At 50.1% G+C, this 7,442-nt stretch overlaps 1 long non-coding RNA gene across 1 annotated transcript; it reads left to right on the top strand.

Moving 5' to 3' along the window:
• Positions 1 to 336: 336 nt before the first annotated feature.
• Positions 337 to 4,742, top strand: LOC128931937 (uncharacterized). Its single transcript, XR_013533910.1, has 3 exons — positions 337 to 3,632; positions 3,736 to 3,783; positions 3,932 to 4,742. It is a non-coding gene; the product is annotated as an uncharacterized LOC128931937 (long non-coding RNA).
• Positions 4,743 to 7,442: the final 2,700 nt, after the last annotated feature.

Raw genomic sequence — 7,442 nt, 5'->3', positions numbered from 1 at the left:
CGGTTTCCACAGACAGACCCTTGGCCAGGACTCAGGCAGACAGTGTGAGAAAGAGGCTTGGTGTAGGAGAAGAGGGATCAGGAAAAGTCCCTGGTCCCCGGCTTTGATCTCAGGGTCTCGGGGACACCAAGGGGCCATGTCTGCATTGGGGAGGTGCCTCGTTGGCGATTCCCCACTCCCCTGAATTTCACTTCTTCTCCCAAGCTGTGTGGGGTCCTTCCTGCATACTCACGAGTATCCCCAGTTACCACTCCCATTGGGTATTGGTTTTCTAGAGAAGCCAATCAGCGTCGCCGCGGTCCCGGTTCTAACGTTCTCACGCACCCACTGGGACTCAGATTCTCCTGACACTGAGGAAGGGGTCTCCTCCATCGCCCCGAACCCTCCTCCTTCTGCTCTCTGGGGCCCTGGCCCTGATCCAGACCTGGGCGGGTGAGTGCAGGGTCCGGAGGGAAACTGTCTCTGGGGAAGGAGCGAGGGGCCCGCCTGGCGGGGGCGCAGGACCCCAGGAGCCGAGCGGGAGGAGGGTCCGGCGGGTCTCAGCCCCTCCTCACCTCCAGGCTCCCAGTCCGTGAGGTATTTCTACACCGCCGAGTCCCGGCCGGCAGCGAAGAGCCCTGCTTCATCTCGGTGGGCTACGTGGACCACACGCAGTTCGTGCGGTTCCACAGCGACGCGGCGAGTCCGAGAGGGGAGCCGCGGGCGCCGTGGATGGAGCAGGAAAGGCCGGTTCTTGGGACCCGGAGACACTGACTCTCAAGGCCAGCGCACAGACTCACCGAGGGAACCTGCGGACCCTGCTCTGCTACCACAACCAGAGCGAGGCCGGTAGTGACCCCGGCCCTGGGAGCAGATCAGATCACGGCCCTCCTCATCCCCCACGCACGGCCCACGTCGCCCCGAGTCTCCGAGTTTGAGATCCACCCCGAGGCTGCGGGACCCACGCAGATGCTCGACCCGGGAAAGCCCCAGACGCCTTTACCCGGTTTCCTTTTCAGTTTAGGCCCAAATCCCTGAGGGTTGGTCTGGGCGTGGGCGGGGCTCGGTGGGCTGTGCTGACCGCGGGGGCGGGGCCAGGGTCTCACACCTTCCCGATGAGCTGTGACTGCGACCCGGGGCCTGATGGGCGCCTCCTCCGCTGGTATTAACAACTTGCCTATGATGGCAAGGATTACATCGCCTGAAGGAGAATCTTCTCTCTTGGACACCTGCTGACGTGGCTGTTCAGATTATCCAGCGCAAGTTGGAGGCCGCCCATGGGGCGGAGGGGGCTCAGGGCCTACCTGGAGGGCAAATACCTGAAGTGGCTCCGCAGATACCTGGCGAACGGGAAGGAGACCCTGCAGCGCGCACGTACCAGGGGCAGTGGGGAGCCTTCCCCATCTCCTGTAGATCTCCCAGGATGGCGAGGATCGAAGGAAAATGGGATCAGCGCTAGAATAATCGCCCTCCCTTAAATGGAGAATGGCATGAGTTTTCCTGAGTTTCCTCGAGGGCCCCTCTACTCTCTAGGATAATTAAGGGATGATGCCTCTGAGGAAATGGAGGCGAAGACAGTACCTGGAATACTGATTAGAGGTCCCCTTTGACATTTGCAGCGGCCTTGGGCGCCGAGATTTTTCTCAGGCCTTGTTCTCTGCCTCACATTCAATGTGTTTGAAGGTCTGATTCCAGCTTTTCTGAGTCCCTTGGCCTCCGCTCAGGTCAGGACCAGAAGTCGCTGTTCCACCCTCAGAGACTAGAACTTTCCAAGGAATAGGAGATTATCCCAGGTGCCTGTGTCCAGGCTGGTGTCTGGGTTCTGTGCTCCCTTCTCCACTCCACGTGTCCTGCCCATTCTCAGGACGGTCACATGGGAGCTGCTGGGGTCGCGCATGAGAGATGCAAAGTGCCTGAATTTTCTGACTCTTCCCGTCAGACCCCCAGAAACACATGTGATCCACAAGGCCACCCTGAGGTGCTGGGCCCTGGGCTTCTACCCTGCAGAGATCACATTGACCTGGCAGCGGGATGGGGAGGACCAAACTCAGAACACAGAGCTTGTGGAGACCAGGCCAGCAGGGGACAGAACCTTCTAGAAGTGGGTGGTTGTGGTGGTGCCTTCTGGAGAAGAGCAGAGATACGCGTACCATATGCAACATGAGGGGCTGTTGGAGCCCCTCACCCTGAGGTGGGGTAAGAAGAGGGACGGAGTAAGGAGGGGGATGGTGGTGTCATGTCTCTTCTCAGGGAAAGCAGGAGCCCATCTGGAGCCCTTCAGCAGGGTCAGGGCTGGGCCTGGGGTCAGGGCCCCTCACTTTCCCCTCCTTTCCCAGAGCCATCTTCCCAGCCCACCATCCCCATCGTGGGCATCGTTGCTGGCCTGGATTTCCTTGGAGCTGTAGTCCTCAGAGCTATGGTCACTGCTGTGATGTGGAGGAGGAAGAGCTCATGTAGGGAAAGGATGGGATCTGGGTTTTCTTGTCCCACTGGGGCTTGCAAGCCCCAGGTAGAAGTGTCCCCTGCCTCATTACTGGGAAGCACCATCCACACATGGGCCGACCCAGCCTGGGGCCTCTGTGCTAGTACTTAGTATTTGTGAAGCACGTGTGACAATGAAGGACAGATGTGTCACCTTGATGATTGTGGTGTTGGGGTCTTGATTCCAGCATTCATGAGTTAGGGGAAGGTCCCTGCTGAGGACAGACCTTAGGAGGGTGGTTGGTCCAGGACCCACACCTGCTGTCCTCATGTTTCCTGATTCTGCTCTGGGTCTGCAGTCACTGTGGCTAGAAACTTTTCTTGGAGGAAAGTTTCTTGGAGCCTCCATGTAGTGTTCACGCCAAGGGCTCAAGACAGCTAGTTTGACTCACCCCAGTTTGGCTGCTGGACCTGTCTGCATTTCCCCACCTCGAGGGCTGTCGAGTGAGACAAAGGGCCGCGAGCTGAGTCACTGAAGCAACAACAGAATGCAAAGCAAAGGCCTGCAGTTTATGAGGACGTTGTGCTGTCTGCTTTCATGTCCTCATCAGTGTCTGTGTAAGCAATAAACTTACTGCAATTGAGATGCCTAAGAGGAGCAGAGACCTCTGCCCATATTTTCCCTGGAGCTAAGCCTTTGTTTTAGCTCCTGGTGAAAAACAAGTTTAACCAGCCACCTTAAGGGTGCCATTGTATCTTAGAAATGTAAAATCTTTGAAATGTAAACTACTACCACAAGCCCCCTTAAACTTCTTTCTGAGCTGATATCACAAGCCCCTGATAACTATTTTTTATGGAGTTTCTATTTCCTTTCTGTTTACCCCTTTCTACTGAGATAAAGTAAATGTAAACAAGAAAAAAGGTATAAAAGCTGTAACCCACAAAAATAAATTTGCTGCGTTTTGACCATAATTTTCACACAGCCCTCCAGACTCTGCTTTTCTATATTCTTTCTCTTCCGCGCACTCTCTCTCTCAGGTTGAACGAGACATCTACGTTGGCAGTCTCGGGGACTACCGCAGGTCGGTAGTCCCCTGGCAGACATGCTGGACCCCGACACCTCCAAGTTTAGGAGGCTTCTCTAAGATCTCATGGCCCTGCCTCCTCCTGTCCCCTCACAGGACATTTTCTTCCCACTAGCATAAAAGGAGGGAGCTACTCTCAGGCTGCATGTAAGTGGGGGGTGGGAGTGTGGAGGAGCTCACCCACCCCATAATCCCTCCTGGCCCACATCTCCTGCAGGCTCTGACCAGGTCCTGTTTTGTTTTACCTCAGGCAGGGACAGTGCCCAGGGCTCTGATGTGTCTCTCACAACTTGTTAAGGTAAGATTCTGGGGGGTGTGGCCAAGGGGAAAAGACTAGGTACTTGGGAGTCTTTGATTGGGACATTTCAAATGTGTGGTGGACTGTTCAGAGTGTCATCACTTACCATGACTGACCTGAATCTGACCACACCTGTTGTTTTCTGTAGCCTGAGACGGCTGCCATGTATGGGACTGAGACGCAGGATTTCTTCCTCCCTCCCTTTTGTGACTTCAAGAGCCTCTGGCACCTCTTTCTGCAAAGGCATCTGAATGTGTCTGCGTCCCTGTTAGCACAATGTGAGGAGGTGGAAAGACAGCCTACCCCGTGTCCACCATGACCCCTGTCCCCACGCTGACCTGTGTTCCCTCCCCAGTCATCTCTCCTGTTCCAGAGAGGTGGGGCTGGGTGTCTCCATCTCTGTCTCAACTTCCTGCAGCACTGAGCTGCAACCTCTTTCTTACTGAAAATGAAAATCTGAGTATGAATTTGTTTTCTCAAATATTTGCCATGAGAGGTTGATGGTTAATTAAATAAATCAATTCTTAAAATTTGAGAGAGAAAATAAAGACCTGAGAACCTTCCAGAATCTGCATGTTCCCTGTGCTGAGCCTGTTGCAGGTGGGGATGGAGAAGGCTGTGAGGAGCTGAGTGTGGGCGGGGCCTGTGTCCAGCTGCTGCTGAGTCCATCATGGGCTTTATGTGGTCAGTCCTCAGCTGGGTCAGCTTCACTTCTCCACTGTCCTTGTCCCTTCAGTGGAAACTTGTCCCACAGGAGCTGTGACCATAGAGGCTCACACATCTCCCAGGGTGGCTCCTGCACACGGAAGTCTCTGTGCTATAAAGAGACACATTTTCAGACCTATTCAACTCCTGCCATCCTTCTAGGGCTCCTCTTCTGCTCTGCTCTCCTGCCCTCTCTTTCTGCCCTGGTTCTAGTGATCTTGGTGTTGGCTCCAACCCCAACTTATGAATCTATAAAGCAGAGTCTAATTTAGACTTACATTTATTTGTGAAATTGGACCCATCATCAAGGACTGTTCTTTTCTGAAGAGAGAAACCTGATTGTGTGCTGCAATGTGTGTGTGTGTGCGTGCGCGCGCGTGCAGGGGGGTTGGTGTGAGAGGAGGGATGGCAGAGGGAGGACACAAGCAGCACTGCTGAGAAAAGCAGAGGTGGCCTCGATTCAGTGTGAGAGGACCTTGTGCTGTAGCTGCCACAAAACAGCACTTGGCCTGAGTCTGTGTTAATGAAGATACTGTCCTTAGAATAGGAGGTGCTCTACAGTGATCATTCATTCAACTGACCTTTGGTGTCAACCAGACATAGGACAGAATGATTCTCCATCTGGGAAACAGAACACCATTGAAGTAAAATCAGAAAAATTTCTTACCTTGTGGAGCATGTGCTTTAGTGGGAAGAGGCAGACAATAGATACACTATAAGCAGAATAAGGAAAAAAGAAAGAAAGTTCTAGAAGGCGAGAAGTGCTATAAGGCAGGTGATCCAGGATGTGGGCAGTGAGGACAGGGAAGGTGGCTGTCGCACAAAAGTGGTCAGTGTGTGCCTCGTTGCAAAAGTGACCTTTGAGGAAAGAGTTGAGGGACATGAGGATGCCTGGCGAAGTTCTTTCCAGGCAGGGGAACTCCAGTGCAAATGCACTAGGGCAGGGAGCTGTCTGTATTCCCAGAAGAGCAAGGAGGCCAGATGGGCTGGAAAGAGAGAAACTAGATGAGGTCAGAGGTATGGCCAGAGCAGGTGGGCTTGAGGGGCTTGGGGTTGGATCTGACCTTTGCTTAGAGTGGGATGAAGAGTTAGAGGACAGTTTTGAGCAGAAGAGGGCTATAATATGACTTCTCTTCATTTATTTATTTATTCTTTTTTTATTATTATACTTTAAGTTCTGGGGTACATGTGCAGAATGTGCAGGTTTGTTACATATGTATACATGTGCCATGGTGGTTTGCTGCATCCATCACCCTGTCATCTACATTAGGTATTTTTCCTAATGCTATCCCTCCCTTATTCCCCCACCCACTGCTATCCCTTCCCTAGCCCCCCACCCCCTGACAGGCCCCAGTGTGTGATTTTCTGCTCCCTGTGTCCATGTGTTCTCATTATTCAACATGTGCTTGTGAAGAAGAACATGTAGTGTTTGGGTTTTTTTCTTGTGTCAGTTGGCTGAGAATGATGGTTTTCAGCTTAATTCATGTCCCTGCAAGGGACATGAACTCATACTTTTTTATGGATGCATTCTGTGGTGTGTATGTGCCACATTTTCTTTATCCAGTCTAACATTGATGAGCATTTGGGTTGGTTCCAAGTCTCTGCTATTGTGAACAGTGCTGTAATAAACATACTTGTGTGTGTTTTTTTAATAATAGAATAATCTATAATCCTTTGGGTACATACCCAGTAATGAAATTGCTGGGTCAAATGGAATTTCTATTTCTAGATCCTTGAGGAATCACCACACTGTCTTCCACTATGGTTGAACTAATTTACACTCCCATCAACAGTGTAAAAGTGTTCCTATTTCTCCACATCCTCTCCAGTATCTGTTGTCTCCATATTTTGTAACGATCACCATTCTAATTCTAACTGGTGTGAAATGGTATCTCAATGTGGTTTTGATTTGCATTTCTCTAATGACCAGTGATGATGAGCTTTTTTCATATGTTTGATGACTGCAAAAATGCCTTCTTTTGAGAATTGTCTGTTCATATTGTTCACTTACTTTTTGATGGTTTTTTTTTCTTGTAAATTTGTTTAAGTTCTTTGTAGATCCTGGATATTAGCCATTTGTCAAATGGATAGAGTGCAAAAATTTTCCCTATTCCGTTGGTTGTCAGTTCACTGTATTGGTAGTTTCTTTTGCTGTGCAGAAGCTCTTTAGTTTAATTAGACCCCATTCGTCTATCTTGGCTTTTGTTGTCATTGCTTTGTTGTTTTAGTCATCAAGTCCTTGCCCATGCCTATGTCCTGAATGGTATTTCCTAGGTTTTCTTCTAGGGTTTTTATGATGTTAGGTCTTATGTTTAAATCTTTAATCCATTTGGTGTTAATTTCTGTATAAGGTGTAAGGTAGAAATCCAGTTTCAGCCTTCTGCATATGGCTAGCCAGTTTTATCAACATCATTTATTAAATAGGGAATCCTTTCCCCATTTCTTGTTTTTGTAAAGTTTGTCAAAGATCAGATGGTTGTAGATGTGTGGTGTTACTTCTGAGGCCTCTGTTCTGTTCCATCGGTCTATATCGCTGTTTTGGTACCAGGAACATGCTGTTTTGATTACTATAGCCTTGTAGTACAGTTTGAAGTCAGGTAGCCTGATGCCTGATGCCTCCAGCTTCCCCCGCCCCTTAAGATTGTCTTGGCTATGCATGCCCTTTTTTTGGTTCTATACAATATTTAGGGGTTGGTTTTGTTTTGTCTATGTACTAATTCTGTGAAGAAAGTCAATGGTAGTTTGATGGGGATAGCATTGAAAGTATAAATTACTTTGGGCAGCAGCATGGCCATTTTCACAATATTGATTCTTCCTAACCACGAGCATGGAGTGTTTTTCCAGCTGTTTGTGTCCTCTCTTATTTCATTGAGCGGTGGCTTGTAGTTCTCCTTGAAGATGTCCTTCACACCCCCTGTTAGTTGTGTTTCTAGGTATTTTATCCTCTTTGCAGC

Source organism: Callithrix jacchus, chromosome 4 (genome assembly GCF_049354715.1).
Source record: "Callithrix jacchus isolate 240 chromosome 4, calJac240_pri, whole genome shotgun sequence".
Classification (NCBI taxonomy): domain Eukaryota; kingdom Metazoa; phylum Chordata; class Mammalia; order Primates; family Cebidae; genus Callithrix; species Callithrix jacchus.
This window is presented reverse-complemented; position numbering and strand designations above follow the sequence as displayed.